Source organism: Fistularia commersonii, chromosome 25, assembly GCF_037954325.1.
Source record: "Fistularia commersonii isolate RoL2024-O1a breed Wild chromosome 25, RoL_Fcom_v1.0, whole genome shotgun sequence".
Classification (NCBI taxonomy): domain Eukaryota; kingdom Metazoa; phylum Chordata; class Actinopteri; order Syngnathiformes; family Fistulariidae; genus Fistularia; species Fistularia commersonii.
Genome location: NC_141308.1, coordinates 1,771,716 through 1,794,478, shown reverse-complemented (window position 1 = coordinate 1,794,478; position 22,763 = coordinate 1,771,716). Strand labels below are relative to the sequence as shown.

General features: G+C 40.8%; 2 long non-coding RNA genes across 4 annotated transcripts; both read left to right on the top strand.

Moving 5' to 3' along the window:
* Window positions 1-5,225: 5,225 nt before the first annotated feature.
* On the top strand, window positions 5,226-7,684 carry LOC147218799 (uncharacterized). The gene is made up of 4 exons (XR_015108713.1): window positions 5,226-5,313; window positions 5,598-5,828; window positions 6,894-6,979; window positions 7,094-7,684. It is a non-coding gene; the product is annotated as an uncharacterized LOC147218799 (long non-coding RNA).
* A 3,803-nt stretch (window positions 7,685-11,487) lies between these two features.
* Window positions 11,488-21,527, top strand: LOC147218798 (uncharacterized). Of its 3 annotated transcripts, none has more exons than XR_015108716.1 (7): window positions 11,488-13,460; window positions 13,690-13,946; window positions 14,059-14,143; window positions 14,279-14,373; window positions 14,664-14,835; window positions 14,971-15,800; window positions 20,220-21,527. It is a non-coding gene; the product is annotated as an uncharacterized LOC147218798 (long non-coding RNA). The 3 variants fall into 3 exon arrangements; XR_015108714.1 differs by having other exon boundaries at window positions 18,765-21,527; XR_015108715.1 differs by having other exon boundaries at window positions 11,490-13,460; window positions 13,782-13,946; window positions 18,765-21,527.
* The last annotated feature ends 1,236 nt before the right edge of the window (window positions 21,528-22,763 follow it).

The window sequence follows — 22,763 nt, the reverse complement described above, 5'->3', positions numbered from 1 at the left end:
GATTTTTAAGAACACATTAGGAGAAATCATCTCGAGCACAACTTACCAGTTTGTCAATGATTTTTACTGCATTGTGTTTTACACCTGTAGCATTCAACCCAACAGAGAGCAGTTCTTCCGCACAAACAACCCAGAGCTACACAACAGCCGCTGCTACATCAGCAACAAGCCAAACACAAACCAGTTTGACTGTATCAGCAGATGAGAGCACAGGTTTAGCATCCACGATTTCTGATACGGCCGCCCCCACTATTAGAAGCAGCAGCACCACACCATCATTTGGACTTGATACTTCAACAGTTGCTGGCTCAGCCGCTACAGGTTGGTAATAATAACGGTCTCTACTTGAGTTATTGCAGCAATACTTATGTAGATTGATTTGGGTATTTTTATATGGTGGATTTTGCGCTTCGGCCTCACAGCACAAAAGACCCTGGTTCAATTCTGACAGGGGGCCTTTCTGTGTGGAGTTCTGTGGAAAAATTTGAAAAAAAAAATGCCCAGGTGTGTGTTTGTGGTATGTTTTAACCAAGCACATTAAATCTGCTTGTTAACATGTTCAATAATGACTGATGCTGAATGATGAGTTTTTGACAGGTGGCAGGGATTTAAAAAAAAAAAAACTGTTTTGTTGATAAATGTAAAATAAGACCTCTTCAGTTTGGGCTAGGGGAAATGAATAGGGAATATAATTTCTAATCATTGCTTTTCAGACATTTTTTCCGTGCAGTTTAGTGAAAAGATGTTGCAAATTGTTTTGGTAATAGTTTTGGAACATTCCTTGACAATTTTCATGTCTTACTGATGTTTTCGTTGCTTTGTCCATCACTAAGACAGAACTGAGCACATAAATCTTGCATTAACAGAAAGCCAGTGGAGAAAGGCCAGTATTGGACTAATGTGTTCAAATTGACTTACTCTGGTCAGCTACTGCATTCTGGACAGTTTAGAGGCCTTGGGCACTCGATATACAAGCCCTCTTTCCAAATAGTGTGGCTGCCTCAAAGTGATTTGCCCATTTCCAAAATATCTCTGTTACGAAAAAAAAAATGCTGTTTGTCAAGGGTTCTTGTAGTCTTGCAGCATATCAAATTATTTCACACATCCATCATGTATCCATTGAACAACTATAAAGAAAGTGGAAAAGCACTTAGTAGGATTGCAGGAATATCCAGGCCCCATCGCTATTCCTATTGCATCTTTACCCACAATATTATAGAACCTACAAAAACCATGTACTGTATGTTTCCTATAATTGTTTTTAACATTATTATTGTTGCTTTTTCATTTTGTCATCTGTATAATAATCTGTATAATATTTTCATATTTATATCCCTGTGTCATAAGATATCCTAACATTGCATATTATATAGACAATTAACTACTATTGACACCAATCATACTTCCGTGTATTTTAAGTTTATCACTAATTTTACCAGTTGTCTTATACAGCATATACATTACTTAAGTTCATAGCTGATTTGTTTTTTTCCTTTGTTGTATGAGGTCAAAACTGTGAAGGTCCACCACTACTGTGCTGCCCCGGACAAAATGACACATGTTACAGGTCTTGTTTCTGCGATGAATTCTGCATTGTCAACAACGACTGCTGCGATGACTATACATCAGTCTGCCCTCAAAGTGAGTGACGAGTAATGAAATTATATCAACATTTATGATATTCTTCATATATACGGCAAATTTTGGCAAACCAAAATTTGTTGTATGCTTTATGTTCTGTATTGAGGTTTGTGTAAAGACATGTGGAGGTTGTATTTCAGCAACACTTCTTATGAAATGCTCAAAAAAGTGTACAATCTTGAAAGAACACACTCTGGATTTTTAAGAACACATTAGGAGAAATCATCTCGAGCACAACTTACCAGTTTGTCAATGATTTTTACTGCATTGTGTTTTACACCTGTAGCATTCAACCCAACAGAGAGCAGTTCTTCCGCACAAACAACCCAGAGCTACACAACAGCCGCTGCTACATCAGCAACAAGCCAAACACAAACCAGTTTGACTGTATCAGCAGATGAGAGCACAGGTTTAGCATCCACAATTTCTGATATGGCCGCCCGCACTATAAGAAGCAGCAGCACCACACCATCATTTGGACTTGATACTTCAACAGTTGCTGGCTCAGCCGCTACAGGTTGGTAATAATAACGGTCTCTACTTGAGTTATTGCAGCAATACTTATGTAGATTGATTTGGGTATTTTTATATGGTGGATTTTGCGCTTCGGCCTCACAGCACAAAAGACCCTGGTTCAATTCTGACAGGGGGCCTTTCTGTGTGGAGTTCTGTGGAAAAATTTGAAAAAAAAAATGCCCAGGTGTGTGTTTGTGGTATGTTTTAACCAAGCACATTAAATCTGCTTGTTAACATGTTCAATAATGACTGATGCTGAATGATGAGTTTTTGACAGGTGGCAGGGATTTAAAAAAAAAAAAAAACTGTTTTGTTGATAAATGTAAAATAAGACCTCTTCAGTTTGGGCTGGGTGAAATGAATAGGGAATATAATTTCTAATCATTACTATTAAGACATTTTTTCTGTACAGTACAGTGAAAAGATGTTGCAAATTGTTTTGGTAATAGTTTTGGAACATTCCTTGACAATTTTCATGACTTACTGATGTTTTCGTTGCTTTGTCCATCACTAAGACAGCACTGAGCACATAAATCCTGCATTAACAGAAAGCCAGTGGAGAAAGGCCAGTATCGGACTAATGTGTTCAAATTGACTTACTCTGGTCAGCTACTGCATTCTGGACAGTTTAGAGGCCTTGGGCACTCAATATATAAGCCCTCTTTCCAAATAGTGTGGCTGCCTCAAAGTGATTTGCCAATTCCAAAATACCTCTGTTGCAAAAAAAAAATGCTGTTTGTCAAGGGTTCTTGTAGTCTTGCAGCATATCAAATTATTTCACACATCCATCATGTATCCATTGAACAACTGTAAAGAAAGTGGAAAAGCACTTAGTAGGATTGCAGGAATATCCAGGCCCCATCGCTATTCCTATTGCGTCTTTACCCACAATATTATAGAACCTACAAAAACTATGTAATGTATGTTTCCTATAATTGTTTTTAACATTATTATTGTTGCTTTTTCATTTTGTCATCTGTATAATAATCTGTATAATATTTTCTTATTCATATCCCTGTGTCATAAGATATCCTAACATTGCATATTATATAGATAATTAACTACTGTTGACAACAATCATATACTTCCGTGTTTTTTAAGTTTATCACTAATTTTACCAGTTGTCTTATACAGCATATACATTACTTAAGTTCATAGCTGATTTGTTTTTTTCCTTTGTTGTATGAGGTCAAAACTGTGAAGGTCCACCACTACTGTGCTGCCCCGGAAGAAATGACACATGTAACAGGTTTTGTTTCTGCGATGAATTCTGCATTGTCAACAACGACTGCTGCGATGACTATACATCAGTCTGCCCTCAAAGTGAGTGACGAGTAATGAAATTATATCAACATTTATGATATTCTTCATATATACGGCAAATTTTGGCAAACCAAAATTTGTTGTATGCTTTATGTTCTGTATTGAGGTTTATGTAAAGACATGTGGAGGTTGTATTTCAGCAACACTTCTTATGAAATGCTCAAAAAAGTGTACAATCTTGAAAGAACACACTGGATTTTTAAGAACACATTAGGAGAAATCATCTCGAGCACAACTTACCAGTTTGTCAATGATTTTTACTGCATTGTGTTTTACACCTGTAGCATTCAACCCAACAGAGAGCAGTTCTTCCGCACAAACAACCCAGAGCTACACAACAGCCGCTGCTACATCAGCAACAAGCCAAACACAAACCGGTTTGACTGTATCAGCAGATGAGAGCACAGGTTTAGCATCCACGATTTCTGATATGGCCGCCCGCACTATAAGAAGCAGCAGCACCACACCATCATTTGGACTTGATACTTCAACAGTTGCTGGCTCAGCCGCTACAGGTTGGTAATAATAACGGTCTCTACTTGAGTTATTGCAGCAATACTTATGTAGATTGATTTGGGTATTTTTATATGGTGGATTTTGCGCTTCGGCCTCACAGCACAAAAGACCCTGGTTCAATTCTGACAGGGGGCCTTTCTGTGTGGAGTTCTGTGGAAAAATTTGAAAAAAAAATGCCCAGGTGTGTGTTTGTGGTATGTTTTAACCAAGCACATTAAATCTTCTTGTTAACATGTTCAATAAAGACTGATGCTGAATTATGAGTTTTTGACAGGTGGCAGGGATTTAAAAAAAAAAAACTGTTCTGTTGATAAATGTAAAATAAGACCTCTTCAGTTTGGGCTAGGGGAAATGAATAGGGAATATAATTTCTAATCATTGCTTTTCAGACATTTTTTCCGTGCAGTTTAGTGAAAAGATGTTGCAAATTGTTTTGGTAATAGTTTTGGAACATTCCTTGACAATTTTCATGACTTACTGATGTTTTCGTTGCTTTGTCCATCACTAAGACAGCACTGAGCACATAAATGTTGCATTAACAGAAAGCCAGTGGAGAAAGGCCAGTATTGGACTAATGTGTTCAAATTGACTTACTCTGGTCAGCTACTGCATTCTGGACAGTTTAGAGGCCTTGGGCACTCGATATATAAGCCCTCTTTCCAAATAGTGTGGCTGCCTCAAAGTGATTTGCCAATTCCAAAATATCTCTGTTACGAAAAAAAAAATGCTGTTTGTCAAGGGTTCTTGTAGTCTTGCAGCATATCAAATTATTTCACACATCCATCATGTATCCATTGAACAACTGTAAAGAAAGAGGAGGATTTAGTAGGATTGCAGGAATATCCAGGCCCCATCGCTATTCCTATTGCATCTTTACCCACAATATTATAGAACCTATAAAGACTATGTACTGTATGTTTCCTATAATTATTTTTAACATTATTATTGTTGCTTTTTCATTTTGTCATCTGTATAATAATATGTATAATATTTTCTTGTTGTTCGTATCCCTGTGTCATAAGATATCCTAACATTGCATATTATAGATAATTAGCTACTATTGACACCAATCATGTACTTCCGTGTTTTTTAAGTTTATCACTAATTTTACCAGTTGTCTTGTACAGCATATACCATTAATTAAGCTCATAGCTGATTTGTCTTTTTCCTTTGTTGTATGAGGTCAAAACTGTGAAGGTCCACCACTACTGTGCTGCCCCGGAAGAAATGACACATGTAACAGGTCTTGTTTCTGCGATGAATTCTGCATTGTCAACAACGACTGCTGCGATGACTATACATCAGTCTGCCCTCAAAGTGAGTGACGAGTAATGAAATTATATCAACATTTATGATATTCTTCATATATACGGCAAATTTTGGCAAACCAAAATTTGTTGTATGCTTTATGTTCTGTATTGAGGTTTATGTAAAGACATGTGGAGGTTGTATTTCAGCAACACTTCTTATGAAATGCTCAAAAAAGTGTACAATCTTGAAAGAACACACTGGATTTTTAAGAACACATTAGGAGAAATCATCTCGAGCACAACTTACCAGTTTGTCAATGATTTTTACTGCATTGTGTTTTACACCTGTAGCATTCAACCCAACAGAGAGCAGTTCTTCCGCACAAACAACCCAGAGCTACACAACAGCCGCTGCTACTTCAGCAACAAGCCAAACACAAACCAGTTTGACTGTATCAGCAGATGAGAGCACAGGTTTAGCATCCACGATTTCTGATATGGCCGCCCCCACTATTAGAAGCAGAAGCACCACACCATCATTTGGACTTGATACTTCAACAGTTGCTGGCTCAGCCGCTACAGGTTGGTAATAATAACGGTCTCTACTTGAGTTATTGCAGCAATACTTATGTAGAATGATTTGGGTATTTTTATATGGTGGATTTTGCGCTTCGGCCTCACAGCACAAAGGACACTGGTTCAATTCTGACAGGGGGCCTTTCTGTACAAGTTTTTTAACAGTTTTGTCGGATCTCTGAGGATTTGCTGGCAAAAAATTAAGCAAAACAAAACTGTTGTATAGTTACGTTACCACAAGATGTCAGCAAAGGTAGGGTTTCCAACAAAAAGCCAAGCGCATACCAAGGAAAATTGCGCAAAATAGGTAACCCCAGGGTAGGGATATTTATGTGTTGTTCCTCTCCTTTCGCCTGCTCGCTTCAGCAGTCACTACAGTGAATTGTCTACATCCATCTAACCCAATTCTGTGATTCTCTTCTCTGATTCCAACTAACTACATGTCCTCTTTCACTCCATTTATATATCTCGTCTTCAGTCTTCCTCCAGGCATCCTACCCCGTGGTTCAAAACTCAGTGTCCTTCAACGAATATATTCACTTTTTCTCCTCTGTACATGTCCAAACAATCTCGGTTTGACCTCTCTGACTTTATCTTCAACACATCTAACATGCGCTGTCCTTCTGATGACCTAATAATCCTGATCCTATCCAATCCGCCTCATTTATCTGTTATTCTGGGCATTTTGTTTCTTTTCAATCCTTTTTTGGTCATTTCTTGATCAACTTTTGCTGTTTTCATGCCGACTTTAGCTATTCATCATTTTAGGTCATTTCTTTGAGGATTCTTCAGGAGTTAAAGTAAATGTAGTGAATTTGCCAAAGCAAATTGCAAAAGAATACAATAAATTAATCAAAACATGTAGTTTTGCCCCACAATGTTTTGTTCTTTTGTTTTTTATTTCGATGTCAATTAAAAATAAATTATTCAAGCTTTTTCCATTTAACAAAAAATGTATTCAGTATCATAGTTTCCCTATATTCAATTTATAGGGATATATAGGGCTCTGTTCTTTTTTCTTATGTGGCTTGAAGAATTGTTTAACTTTTAATCTCCATTTTCTCCCCTCAGATGTCCAAATAGCAACTCTTCACTTTAAAGTTTTAGCCTTTTCAAGTGAAAAAAATGAAAATCTGATCTTAAACGCTCTACAAAAAGTAAGTACATTCAATGTTTAAATGGAATGCATAATAGATTTACATTGTCAGAAATGAATATCGATTGCAGACCCTTGTTGCTTTCATAATTCAAGGTATTCTCTCTTCTTGCAGTTTCTGTACACAACCCTGTTCCAGGAGACTTGTCAGACCTGTACCATTACAGCCAGACAGGTGAAACCGGCTGGTTAAAATGTAAAAACCCATGAAGCCAAATCACTATTAGAACGGTGCATTGACATTGTTACACAAACACACTGCCCTCTGTAAAGGGAAAAGTCATAATACCAGTAGCAAGCTAAATCAGCAGGTATATTGGCCAATAGGGATATTTGTACGTTGGGACCTGATCATTTGATTACCATATACAGTATAACCTCTTGCTCACTAATGCTTGCATGAAAAAAATATAACTCTTCTGTCAGATGTATGAAATCTCAACCAATTATTTTTCTATTATTCCTTCCGTAATGTCTTTTGTGCATAATTATCGTTTTTATACTGCATCTGAGGATTGGGATTTAATATATATATCCATAAACTTACATTTATCCATGTTAGGCTGCTCTACTTTCTCTTCCATTTTCCTTTCTCGCTATTATATTCCATGGTGATATGTGGGGAAAAGGAAGTAAAGACTTAAATGACATATTTTTATGGAGAAGCATGCATGTCAATAACATGAAATAAACTTGCAGAAATCTTTTTCGTTTCTCTGCTATCGTTTTAAATGTATTGTGGCGTATTTCCACATGAATGCCACTTCATAGTTTGCATTGAAGCCAAAGAGACTCCAGTGTTCGTCAGAATGATCACGATCAGTCGCCAATGCTTCTGCAAAGCCCCCGACTCAAATATCCACCACCCCTCTTCCGATCATTGGGGCTAGTTTGCCGGTCACTGTTCATAGCTTCTCTGGAGTGGGTTCTACCTACGGTATATCCCTACTGGGACCACGTGAGACCTTATTAGTGTTGCTTTGGAATCAGTGTCAGCAAGGGCATGTATGGGGCCCCCACAAGGTTGATGGTGACGTTGCAAAAGTCTACAAGTCCAGCAAACCACCCTGGTAGACTCATCATCTGCTTCTGGGGGAAGTCTTTACAGCTGGGCTCTTCTTGCGTGGATGGGGCATGGTGGGACACAGGAGCTGGGGTCGGTATCGTCCCTTTTATACAGACCCTGGGGCGTTTCTGTGGGACACCTAGCGTTGATATGACCAGACTGTCCACACACAGGAGGGCCCCAGTGATGGCGGGGTGGTTGCCGTGATACGGCATGGATCATTTCAGTCAACTCGTCCGCCCATGCCGGCTTCTCTTCTCCTGTGCTGAAGCTCTCACAACAGGGCTGGTCCCAACATGGTCACTATGAACCTCTCTCTCCAATTCTAGCTTCAGTGCCTCCTGCAGAGTACAGGGGGGTGAAAACTGTGTCTGTGCAGTTTTTCGGGAGTTATGGCCCGGATGAACTGGTCCGCGGCCAGCTTGCTCTGCATTTCAGCCGGCATCTGCTCTCCTTGCCGGGGTTTCAATGTCGCGAGCCAGAACACTGACCAGCTCCCCAGCCCGTCTCTGTCTGTGTAACATCTCCGGGCGCAGAACACCAGGTAGGTTGCATTGTCCAAAACACGGCTGCAGAGCACCGACTAAAACCCTGTAGTCTCTTTCGGCCGGGCCAAGCAGCATCAAGGATGTTGACGCTTCATCAGTAAGACACAGGGCCAGCAGGAAGGCTTTATTGTCCTCTGAACAGCCTGCGGCCCGTGCCAATAATTCAAATTGGGCGTGGAACACCTCCCAGTTTGATTTACTAGAGTATTTCAGCATCTTGACAAGGAGCTAGTTACAGCGTTCGCCGCCATTCCCGTCCGGCTCTGCTGTAACCCCGGTGACCGTTTTCTCGGCGGCACTGTCTTCCGCACTCGGTGAGCCAAAGCCAGCATCGGCAGCTAGCTTTTGACTGTCTGTCTCAGGCAACATAATGCTCTGCAGCAGGTCAAATTCCTCCTCACGCACCAACATACCAGCATAAGCATCATCCACCACCTCCTCTTTGACTTTCGGACAAGCATTGGTCTTTTCTCGCCTCACCGCCATATCTCAGCCTGGAGAAGCAGTTTTCTATCTCTGACACCAGTGTAGATCTGACCGGACATGTTCCACAATTACAAGTGGTTAATAACCAAAACCCTTCTTTATTAATACAATTAAGTCCAAAAACGTCAGCGCTCAAAAACCTGTTACCTTCGCGTCTCAAATTCCGTCACACGTTCTCCCGCACCCTCGCTCTTTGATCCAAAAACACATTCACAGCGAATATGAAATAACAGACCTGTGAACATTCCTCTCAACAGAACTGCAGGTTTGCCACACTATTATTCAAAAATCACAGCCATAGTTAAATAGGTTAGATATATTCTCTTAGCTGCCAGAGCAGTTTCAAAGATTTTCATCATGAGTTGGAATGTGAGGACTGAGAAGCTTAAGGACAAAAAAAAAAAAAAATGAAAAAAAGTGATATAATCCTCTGTTCTATGTGAGGAATGCACAGTTGTTGTGACATTGTGGAAAAAACGTGACTCTACCTCATTAAGCTGCGGGTTCATAAGGACCTTGACGTTGTGGATCCAGAGATTTATTAGTGTGTATTGCACTATTTATATTTTTCTCATCAGAACTTGTGTGTGTTTGGCTGCTGCGGCCTCCGTCTTTCTCACAAAGCCTGAACTTACTGAACACACGGCGTAAATTTCACCTCCAGTCGTTTTTTTAAGGAAATAAAAAAGGAGGGCGGGGGAGCGCTTGTTTAGTTTGGCTGCGGGAGCCGGCGTCATGTGACTCGCAGGGAGCGCACGGTGCAGATGGAGAGGAAGCGCAACAACTGCAAGTTTTATGCAAACAAATGTCTCGGTCAAGAATCGCTGGGGCGGACTCGAGCAGGGAACCACACTTCAGAGCAGAGATGGGTGGTTGAAAGCACTTTTATTGGGTTGACATGGCAGGGCGGGTTGCAGACGGGACTGGTTGCAGGCAGGACGGGTTGCAGGCGGGACTGCAGAGGCTGGGTCTCACCGGGACAGGTTGCAGACAGGGCTGGTTGCAGACGGGACAGGACGGGTTGCAGATGGGGCGGGCCCCAGGCAGGGTGGCAGACTGGACGGGTTGCGGGAGGGGACAGAGGTCACACCCGCCGACTGGGTCCGGTCGTGACAAGGGAGGGGACAGAGGTCACACCTGGGGTCCGGTCGCGGCAAGGAATGGGGTCCGGTCCTGGCAGGGCCTCACAGTGGTTTGTGAGGACCACAGTGGCAGGTATGGGGTCCAGTCATGGCAGGGCTCTGCAGTGAACTGAGAGCCACAATCCCCCGGCCCCAAGCAGGGCGTGCCGCTGCCCTTTATAGGGATCTTAATTAGCGGCATCTGCTGCAGCTGGCGCTGATTACAATGGGGATCAGGTGTGAACCCTGACAGTCTCAAATAAAATATATACAGAAAGATATATATACATAGGTCTAAACATTGAACTATAAATTGCAACCATTTTTGAGCGGCAGGTTTCAGAATCATTGCACACATGTTCTACTTCTGCACTGGAGGTTATTTTACAATGCAAACTGAATGTATGACTTCATTCTTCAGGCTTGTGTCATTCATCATACAAAATGACCACACTATAACAAAAAAACATCATTTGACAAAATACATTATATAAACTTTGAATAGTCACCGACTAATTTCATTGATCTAACAGTTATTATCCTGTTGTAACAAGGACTTGTGTTATCACCATACACTCAACCGCACAAAGATATGTATCAGTCTTCTCCGGTGCAGCGCAGAAAATTGCCAGTGTCAGTGTTTTTGTTTTTTTTTTTTACCAACAGGTAGAGCCCTAGACTCAGTTTAAACTGAGACAATCTCATACAATTGCAGATTAGATTAGGACAGAAGTCGTGTTTGATGCTGTGAGGACAGAGTAACATACCTACCGGTGATTAACTTTTATTTCTATTCAAGTAAATTATCCCTGAAAAGTCATTGTTCATCTTTTTTTTTCGTTTTTGAGTCAAAAAATATGAAAAATGAAGGGTGGCATTAATGTGCTTGTATGGCTGTGTTAATTTTACAGTTTTTATTCTAAACCAATAGCTTTAAGGCAGTGGTTCTTAACCTGGGTTCGATCGAACCCTAGGGGTTCGGTGAGTCGGTCTCAGGGGTTCGGTGGAGCCTCCGCCGCAGAGGTCCACCCCTCACTCTAGTCTGCAGTTAGTGGGCACAGTCATTGAAAGCGTCCTGCTCTGAGATTTCCTACCGGTCCGCTTTGAGGTCGCTGGTTTATGCAGCAGAGTGAGACCGCCCTGTCAGACCGCTTAGAGAGGGCTGTATATGTGTCTGAGTGAGACTCCCTACCGGTCCGCTTTGAGAGCGCTGGATAAGCAGCAGAGTGAGACCTCTTTCTCAGTCGGGACCACACACCGGAATTAGCCCGTTATCTCCCGAGCGCCGATGCAGGCAGCTAAGCTCCAGCGGCCGGCGATCTAAAGGGTCGATCGCCGTACGGACTCACGACGTGGTGGCGGGGAACTGGTACTTTTACCCACGGTGATGACACGTTGTAGAACGGCTGTAAAGGAGTGGACGCGCTGCCAGCGTATCACTTCCTGTTTAACAACACCTTCTTTAATAACCCTCCGTCTGACCAGCGGTGTGCGTCAGTGACGCCGACCCCACGTCCACCTCCAACCGCCACAACGTGTGACTGTCGTGTGATTTCTTACGGAATATTTGAATCCATGCTAACTATGTCGGGCAAAAAAGACAGTGGTCGGACGAATATGTAAAACATGGATTTACATGTATCACGGAACGTGACGGGAGTGAAGAGAGAGCCTGATTCGACGAAAAGGGAACTCTGGCCGCTCTTGGATTTGTACCCATCAACAAACCGATCCTCACAGCATCGTACGAAGTTGCTTATCTGATCGCAAAGCAGGGCAAACCGCACACCATTGGCGAAACGCTCGTAAAACCAGCTGCGTTAAAGATGGCGAATCTGATACTCGGAACAGCGGCTGAAGGTAAATTATCCCAAATTCCTCTTTCAAATGACACCATCAGCGACAGAATAGAGTGCATGAGTAAAGACATCTTGGCTCAAGTAGTCGCGGATCTGATTTCAAGCCCGGCAAAATTCAGCCTTCAACTCGACGAGACCACCGACGTTTCCAATCTGAACCAGCTTGCCGTTTTTGTGCGCCATGTGAAAGACGACATGATAAAAGAAGAGTTTTTATTTTGTAAGCCTCTTACAACAACAACTAAGGCAGCCGATGTGAAGAAGCTTGCGGATGACTTCGTCAGAGACAACAAGCTTTCATGGGATATGGTTTCTGCAGTTTGTACGGACGGAGCTCCAGTGATGCTGGGAAGAAAGTCTGGTTTTGGTGCGCTAGTAAAAGCCGATGCACCGCACATCGTTGTTACGCATTGCATTCTGCGCAGGCATGCGTTGGCAACAAAAACCTTGCCGCCCAAAATGGCAGAAGTATTAAAAAGTGTAGTGGAATGTGTGAACTATGTGCGAAATAGTGCTCTGAGGCACCGCATCTTCAGTGAGCTGTGTAAAGAAATGGGCTCTGAATTCGAGGTACTTCTTTACCATTCGAATGTTCGGTGGTTATCCCGGGGACAGGTGCTGAATCGTGTTTTTGCCATGCGTGTGGAATTAGCCCAGTTTTTGCAAGAGCATCAACATTGACATGCAGATTGCTTCAAAGATTCTGAGTTCATTCTCATTTTAGCATACATGGCTGATATATTCGCTGCTCTCAATTATCTAAATCAGCCGATGCAGGGTGGTGGAGTTAACATAATGGAAGCAGAAGAAAACCTGAACGCTTTTCAAAAAAAGTTACCGTTATGGAAACGACGAGCAGAGAACAACAACTTCGCAAACTTCCCCCTTCTGGACGACTGTGTAAGTAAGATCGAAGATGTGTGTGGACTTGGAGACATATCTGTACCCATGGAACTGAAGCAAACAATTGCCACGCACTTAGATGAGCTTGCGAAGTCTCTCGATGGACACTTCCCTACAAGAGCATCATATCCAGCATGGGTGAGACAGCCGTTCACGTTTGCTATTGAGACAACAGATGTCAATGATGAATACCTCGACGAAATCATTGAACTTCAGCAGAGCAAGGTTCAACAGCAACTCTTCAGAACAACAAGGGTCTCAACGTTTTGGTGTCAACAAATGGAAAAGTATCCAGTTATTGCTGAGAAAGCCCTGGATTTTTTTGTACCATTTGTTACAACGTATCTTTGTGAGCAATCGTTTTCGAGGATGCTGGACATAAAAACTAAGAAAAGGAACAGACTTTGCTGTGAAAATGACATGAGACTGGCACTTTCCAAGGTGAAGCCACGCATATCTGAACTGGTCTCTCAAAGGCAACAGCAGAAGTCACACTGAGGTAAGTTGTTTTGAGTTCATGCCCTGTGTTGGTTTTGTTATTTGAACAAGGTGATATTAATGCACAATTCATTTCGTGCACCGGTAAAAAAAATCATATTTTATTTTTTACTAAAGAAGAGTACGGTGAATGAGCATATGAAACTGGTGGGGTTCGGTGCCTCCAACAAGGTTAAGAACCACTGCACTAAATGTTTGTTGATGTTTTATTTCTCCTTCCCCTCATCTAGATGGGCACTATCTTTACATTGAGGCCAGCAGTGCTACATACGGAGACACGGCTCGTCTAATTACTTCAGTGTGTTTTGATTTTGGCCCTCAGTGTCTTCAGTTCTGGTACCATATGTATGGCTCAGCAGATACAATGGGCCTCCATGTCTATTTGCTACAAAACAGAAAGGCTAATGCCATATGGCGGAAAAGGAATGATCAAGGAAATATTTGGCATTTGGCTCAGGTGGATTTGACCACAAGGGGACCCTTTCAAGTGAGTCATTTTGATTTGCCATTGAACATATTTCACAATTGTCACTTGATTGGATTGTAATTTAAAATCATAATACGTGACTCCCAAAGATAAAGTATCTTTCCTTACTTAGATCATCTTTGAGGGGAGACGGGGTTCCAATGAAGAATCTGATGTAGCTATTGATGATGTCAAGTTCTATCGAGGCCGATGCTCTGGTAAGAAGGATACCCCATAAGGATAATTAAATCATACAAGCTTGTTATACTGATCAAATTGTTGCAAAATGTAATGATCCATTGTTATAAATCCTCTGCAAATGATTTTAAATTGAATATTACCTTGCCTTGCAGATGCAGGTGGTATACAACCAACTCGACCTGCAGTTTCAGAGCCTCCTGTACTAAATGTTACGGTTAGCTTGTACCAGGTCTGTCACTTAACCCAGGTATATTAAAAGCCACACAGCAGCACTTTTGCCAAGGTCTTGCATTATTTATGCTACTTGTTCCCTGACTTTTGGTAATTGTATCTTCCATACCAAATATTTGGTCATTTTTTTCTTTTACTGGTGGAAAATGTGAATATTTGAAGATGGACCAGAAGCTTCCACAGGATAAAATTTTTGTTAAAAAGGCAAAAGATACTGATCAATTATGTTTGTGTACACCAGCTACTATAAGTTGCATCAAAATGTTACTTCGTTACTGCTATTTCTTTGCCTTGTTTCCCGTATAGTCTGCAGCTTTAGCTGTAGCTTTGACATCAGCCTTTGCCAATGGAACCAGATGATAACGGATGCTTTTGACTGGACATGGCACACTGGTTCTACACCCAGCCTAACGGGGTTCCAATGAAGAATCTGATGTAGCTATTGATGATGTCAAGCTCTATCGAGGCCATTGCTCTGGTAAAAAGGATACCCCATAAGGATAATTAAATCGTACAAGCTTGTTATACTGATCAAATTGTTGCAAAATGTAATGATCCATTATCATAAATCCTCTACAAAATATGTGACATTAAATATTAACATGCCTTGCAGATGCAGGTGGTATACAACCAACATGACCAACAGAGACTCAACGACAAACAACAGTCCATCCACAACCTACAACCATAAATAAACCGACACCTTCGACGACAAATCATTCAGAGCCACAGACAACACTTGGACCACAAACACCAACCCTTAGACCCAAGCCTCCATCTGAATCTCTGCCAGATCCACCAACTACTACTATTGATGGACATCACACTAAACAACAACCAACTGCTAATCAACCAGAACCCACAATTGAAGTTTGCCATAAACTACAATCAATCCACAATCCCCATCTACAACTCAGCCAACAACTTTAACTGCAACTCAAACACACCCTCAGACATCAGTCAAACCACAAGCACCAACTACAGCAAGACCAGAACCCCCCACTGAAAGTCAACCCCAGAAACAAACAACTACAAAACCACGACCGCCAACTGTAACTCCCAACAAACCTGAGCCTACAACCACTACATCACAGCACACAAGGGTCAGTTTCCAGTCAACAACAGCTATTAAACCAGCCCCCCCTGAGCTACCAACAGAGACCCCACAAATTAACACAACGGACAGACCACAAGCACCAACTACAGCAAGACCAGAACCCCCCACTGAAAGTCAACCCCAGAAACAAACAACTATAAAACCACAACCGCCAACTGCAGCTCCAACAAAACCTGAGCCTATAACCACTACATCGCAGCTCACAAGGGTCAGTTCCCAGTCAACAACAGCGATTAAACCAGCCCCACCTGAGCTACCTACAAATAACCCACAAATTAACACAACGGACAGACCACAGTTCCCAACTACAACTGGAGTAGTAATAAGTAAGTAAAACATTTGCTTATCAAAAAATCTGTTCTACTTTTATTCAGATCTAAGAGCTAGCAAATTTCTCTCTGCAATTTCTTACAAATTAAAATACATGCTTTTTATTTCTCGCTTTTATTTCATGTTAATATGCAAGTGGTAATTTGTGCAGGCTTCAATGGGCATGTTGGGGAAGGCAATAGAGGGGATGAAGTGATGGGCAGATTTGGTACACAGGATAGGAATGCAGAGGGACAAATGGTGATAGATTTTCCGAAATAGATGGAAATGGCTGTAGTGAACAGTTTTTTCACTACAGAAAACAGGAACATGGGGCAAGAGCGGACGTCGGAACACACAGGTAGACTATATCTTGTATCAGCAAGATAACCTGAAAGAAATCAGTGAGTAGTTGTAGGTGAGAGAGTAGCCAGATGGCATAGGATGGTGGTATGTAGGGTGACTCTGGTGACAATGAAGATCAAGAAGACAAAGGCAGAGCAGAGGAGAAAGTGGTGGAAGCTGAAAAGGGAGGAGTGTTGTATAGTTTTCAGGGAGGAGTTGAGAAAGGCTCTGGGTGGTCAGGGAGACCTTCCAGATGATTGGACAACTACAGCTAGTGTTATCAGGGAGACAGGTAGAAGTACTTGGTGTGTCATCTGGTAGGAAACTAGATAAGGAGACTTGATGGTGGAATGAGGAAGTGCAGGAGTATGTACAGAAAAAGTGGTTAGCAAAGAAGAAGTGAGACACTTTTGAAGGAAGGAATGAAGAGAACAGACAGGGGTAAAGGGAGATAAAACATACGACAAAGATAGAAGTAGCAAAGGTAAAAACAAAGGGCATACGATGACTTGTATACTCTGTTGGACAGTAAGGAGGGAGAAAATATCTACCGTTTTTTTCGGACGATACCTCGCTCCGGATTATAAATCACACCAGCCAAAAATGCATAATAAAGAACAAACAAAAAAACATATATAAGTTGCACTGCAGTATAAGTCGCATTTTTTGGGGGGGAATTTATTTGATAAAATCCAACACCAAGAATAGACATTTCATCATTAAAGGCAATTTAAAATAAAAATAGGATAGAGAACAACAGGCTGAATAAGTATAGCCTAGTATAGCCTATATGACGCATAAACAACGAACTGAGAACGTGCTGAGTAGGCTACGTTAACGTAACATATTACGGTAAGTCTTTCAAATAACTACAACATACAGCACATGCTACAACCAAACAATCGGGGTCACTCTAAAGCACTAAATCCAACGAGATCTTCGATGTCACTTCTGAACAACTCCGCCAACTCCGAAGGTAAACAATGCGCCGCATCCTCATCTACCGGTACGTCACCTACCTCAGAGTGATCGTCACTTGCGGTTCCAATTATTCCAGCCTCTCTGAATCCCGACGGGATGGTGTCCTTGCTCTGATAGAGAGGCGATTGCTAGCCGTGGCCAGCTAGCTTTTAGCCCGCGATTAGCTTTTTTAGTTTTCTTCATTTCAATAAGAGTAACCTCCGCTTTTCGCCAGTCCCTTACAAGTTTCCAACTAACTTCAAACTTTCTTTCTGCTGCTCAATTGCCGTTTTCGGCTGCATATTTGCCGAAATATGATTTTCTTTTTGGTGCCATTTTTGTTCAGACCTTCTCATTTGTTTTTGAAAGTTACCGCGAATGTTGAGGTGATCAATTGTCATATGGACAGAAGTCGCTGGTAACATCTTTTTCCCAACGCACTTCTGCCATGACCCGCCCCCGCTGAATTTTGATTGGATGGCGTGTGCGTGTGACCATCACTGTTATATTAAACAGACACACGCAGACACAGACACACACACACACAGCAGGGCACTTTAATTTCACACATAAATCGCTCCAGAATATAAGTCGCACCCCCGGCCAAACTATGAAAAAAAAACTGCGGCTTATAGTCCGAAAAATACGGTATACAGGTTGGCAAAACAGAGAGATAAAAATGGAAAGGAAATACAACAGGTCTTGGTGATCAAGGATGGAGAGGGAAATGTAGTGGCAGATGTGAGAAGAATGATGGGAAGATGGAAAGAGTACTTTGAAAAGTTGATGAATGTGGAAAATGAAAGAGAGGCAATGGTAGAAGAGGTGACTATAGTAGACCACAATGTAGCAGAAATTAGTGAAAGTGAAGTGAGGAAGGCATTGAAGAGAATGAAGAGTGAAAAGGCAGTTGGTCCTGATGATATACCTGTAGAGGTGTGGAAGTGTCTCGGTGAGGCAGCGGTACAGTTTCTAACTCTATTATTCAACGGGATCCGAGAGATGCCTGAAGAATGGAGGTGAGGTGTGATAGTGCCTATTTATAAGAATAAGGAGGATTTTTGATAATAAGGGAGAGAATTGCGGCAACTACAGAGGGATAAATTTGATAAGCCATACAATGACGTTATGGTGAAGAGAAATGGAAACTAGACTGGGAGGAGAAATCAGCATTTGTGAACAGCAGTGTGTTTTCATGCCTAGAAAGAGTACTACAGATGCAGTATTTGCTTTGAGAATGCTAATAGAGAAGTACGGAGAAAGCCAAAGGGAAGTGCATTGTTTTTTTAGACCTAGAAAAAGTATATGACAGGGTGCCAAGAGAGGAGCTCTGGTATGGTATGAGGAAATCTGGAGTAGCCGAGAAGTATGTTACACTGGTGAGGACATGTATGCCGGCTGTGAGACTGTGGTGCAGCGTGCTGTAGGAGTCACAGAAAAGTTCAAGGAGGAGGTGGGACTTCATCAGGGATGAGCTGTGAGCCCCCTCTTGTTTGCAGTGGTGGCAGACAAGCTGACAGATGAGGTTTAGAGAGGAATCTCCATGGACCATAAACAACAAAAAACAACAAAAAAAACATATTTTTGAATATCAATGAAAAAGTCAAATATCCTTGACAAGCAATGAAAGCAAAGGAAATTACATTCAATTGTTTTTTTCGATATTGTTCCTGCAGAAGTTACTCTTCCACATGTTTATAAAAGAAAGGTGGTCGGTCTATGTGGAAACTTTGATGGAAGAAACACAAACGACTGGATGAAGCCAGATGGCACAATGGTGAGGACTGTCCGGGAGTTCGGAGAGAGCTGGCGCATGTGAATATCAGAAAGTTCTAAGGATCCCTCACTTAATAACTATTATATTACTATTTGCCTCCATGAAAAAAAAATTATGTTTTTTCCATCGTGAGACAAAAACATGGTTAAATCTGCAATGTGAGGTGAAAATTGCCAAGACACAGTGCTTACAGAAAGTTTTGCATTGCTTTCAGCCTTTCTGTCTAATAAGCAATACATGCCTGACCTACTATTTATTAAAATGTGTTGTTTATCTCCACATAGATAATTAGAATTATTATTAGAATTATCTAATGTAACAAAATGTGAACAAAGGTGTTCTCTACAGCCATTTCCATCCTTTTTGCAAAGTCTACCACCATCTGTCCCTCTGCGTTCCAATTCTGTATACCAAATCTGCCCATCACTTCTTCATTCCCTCTATTGCCTTCACCAACATGCCCCCGGAAGTCTGCACTAATTACCACTCTCTCATCTCTGGGGACATACTGCATAACTTCATCTGACTCATTCTAGAACTTCTCCTTCTCCTGAAATTCACATCCCACCTGCGGGGCATAGCCACTAACAACACCTTCAATTTCCAGTACAAGACTCATAAGTCTATCTGACATTCCTTTCACCTCTGGAACGTTCCCAACAAACTCCTCCTTCAAGAGAACTCCTCTTCCATTTCTCTTCCCGTCAATACCATGATAGTACAACTTAAAGCATGCTCCTTAGATTCTAGCCTTACTACCTTTCCACCTGGTTTCCTGGATACACAGTATATCCACCTTCCTTCTCTGCATCATGTTGACCAACTCTCTAAATTTTCTAAAGCCCCTACTCTCAGTCCCAGACTTTTGCCTTTCGTCTTCTCTCTCTGCTTCCAAACACACCTTGCTCCACTCCTTCTTTGACCCACAGTAGCCCAATTTCCATTGGTTCCCTGTAGATCGTCGGTACCAATGGCAGTCGTTGCAAACCCAGGCCTCAACAAATCCGGTATACTGTGGTTATTAGATTTGATACATATATTTGGTTTTGGCAAAAAATTTAATCCAGATGCCCTTCCAGGGCCTATCCAGGCTTGGGACCAGCTCAGGGAGACATTGGCCTGTGCCGCCCTGAGGCTACATTAGATGTGTATGTGTACAAAATAAAATTATCACAATGTAAGCACACTGCTTTGTATTAGCATACACAACAGTATACCGATTTGTGTCTTTGTCATGAACTGAATGGAATTCAATATGTAATAAATGGCAACTCAAAATGTGTGATCTTAGTGTGCATATCCATGTCTGCTTTTCAAACTTTTTGAACTTATTCCAATTTATCTTTTTGTTGAGGGGTGGAGTATGATCATGGTGACGCCCTATTATTGCCTGCTGCCTGGAAAGGAAATCATTACAAACCTGAAAAACTTGATGTATGAAGAACCATCTGAAACCAGATATGTTGAGCTGTGATAAACTCCATAGCGTTTGGTATTTCACAATTGTTTGTGCATGAGTGTGTCTGTGCGTGTGCGTGTGCGTGTGCGTGTGCGTGACAATGTCTACTTGGAAAAATGAGACAGCAACACAGACAGGAACAGAACAGCCATGGATTGTTTTGCAGTGTCTTTTTTTCTGCTGATTCTGATACCACTATACAATGGTAAGTCAAACCTGACCGTTTATATCATGTTTTATTTGTTTTGAAAAATGAAAAAATCTTGATCATCAATAGCTGTGTTCATGTCATTTCAGACAGTGCCTTTGTGCACATAGTTGCATTCCTAATATGGTAAAAGCACAATATGTAAAGCTTGAACAAAGAGCTTATTAGTGCTCTAAGATGATAAGATCCGTTATTGATTTTAATGTAGTTGCACAAATAAATCCCCAACACAACAGTATGCTTGTGCATTAACAAAAAGATATATATACATATACATATATATGTGTGTGTGTGTGTTGTCTGTTTTTGAATCAAAAGAAATAATGTGATCTTGTTTGCTTTTAAGGGATTCTGATGAGTTTTTAGGATGAAAATCTGTTTATTTTCAAGTGAGTATACAGGACTGTCTCAGAAAATTCGAACATTGTGATAAAGTTCTTCATCTTCTGTAATGCAATTAAAAAAACTAAAATTACTTTTTCATGATATTCTAATATTTTGAGATAGGATTTTTGAGTTAAGATGTAGGCCAAAATCAACAATATTAAAATAATAAAAGGCTTGCAGTATTTCAGTTGATTTGCAATGAATCCAGAATGTATGACTTTTTTATTTTTGTAATTGCTTTACAGAAGATAAAGAACTTTTATCACAATATTCTAATTTTCTGAGAGAGTCCTGTACAGAGGAGAGGGGCATTGATTTTTTCCTCCTTTTTAGGCGGTGGTAGATAATGATAAACTGTGAGAGGAATGTATATGTATTTGGCATGTGCATATATGTACTTGTAAATGTGGTTTGTTTGTTTTTTTTGTATATAACAACATTTAAACTGGCAGGAAGCACAATAATGCTCATTAATCAATTGAAATGGGATAAAAGATGGGAGTAAATAACCTTATTTACACTCCTCATGGGATGTCTATTATTTTCTCTATTGTAAATATCGGTGTTCGTTTTTTCCTATTTCTGTCAAGATACCTGAAATAAAGTAACTAAACTAGAATTGTGTGTTGTTTTGGTCCTGATGGGCCACTGCCACCTCCCTTAACTGTTTGACGATTGCTCTCGAAAAGTCAATGTCTCAGATGGGAGGGGTCATCTTAAATCCTACATGTAGGTCTCAGAAACTGAGTCTCAATATTTTGCAGACAGAGAAAAAAAATCTGTGTTCCAGGTGGTGATTGAGGTGAAGATGGGTTCAATGCTGGCAGTGTACAAGTTCAACATCACCCCCTTTGGCAGGATGAATTTTCCTTTTAACTGTTGTTGGCTTGGGGTTTTAAAGGGGGTGATTTGCAGCTTCCCATCAGGTCCTGGCTAATGATTGTGCCCAGAATGTAGACACATACTGGCCTTTTGAAATATTATCGTCAACAAATCGAGAAACTTAACTGTCTGACTTGAGGTTTTCAACCACTTTCTATGCTAATATCTCTCAACTACAGAGTAAAGGTAACCCATGAATATTGTTTTCAAGAATCCATGTGAAAGGAGGGGAATATTGTTGTATTTCACTTGCACATTTTGATAACTTATCTATGTGGACAGTGCTCCCAAGTTATTGATGAAATATTAGAGCTTACACCTTGTGTGCATTGTGTAGTAGGTAGTATCTTGTTTGATAACGTGTATGATTATTATATATCTGGTACAACACTTATACTTTTTCTATCTATCTGACCCATACCATATGTAATAGTCCATGAACAATATTTATATTTTTAGTCAAAGTTTTTGTTTGAGTCTCAAGGCAGCTTCCATTGTGCTCAAGCTATTTCCTAGTTTGATGATGATGAATGGTGCTCAAAAAATTACTTTATATTCTTTATAAATATAAACATATTTATTTAAACAAATAAATATCATTTGAATATCATAAATACACACACAGCAACCTGCTCATTCTTCTTTTATACTGATGTAGTTTACCAAAAACTGATGTAGTAGTTTATGAAGATTCCATTGACACGATCTTGATTATAGTGAAAGGTTTTATTTAAAAAAAAGCATGGCATCAAACATGCACCATGGTCTGCCTGGAGAGCATTCAGCCAATGTAAATGTCTCTTTCAACCAGTGTATCCCATCAGGTTATATTTGTGGAGTGTCAGAGCGAAATACCTGTCTGGCAGACCTACTTCCTTATGATATCCAAACAATCCAGACAGAATATTTATCTCACCTGTCTTAGGCAACCACATGTAGTATTCCAAACCAATCAAAAACAG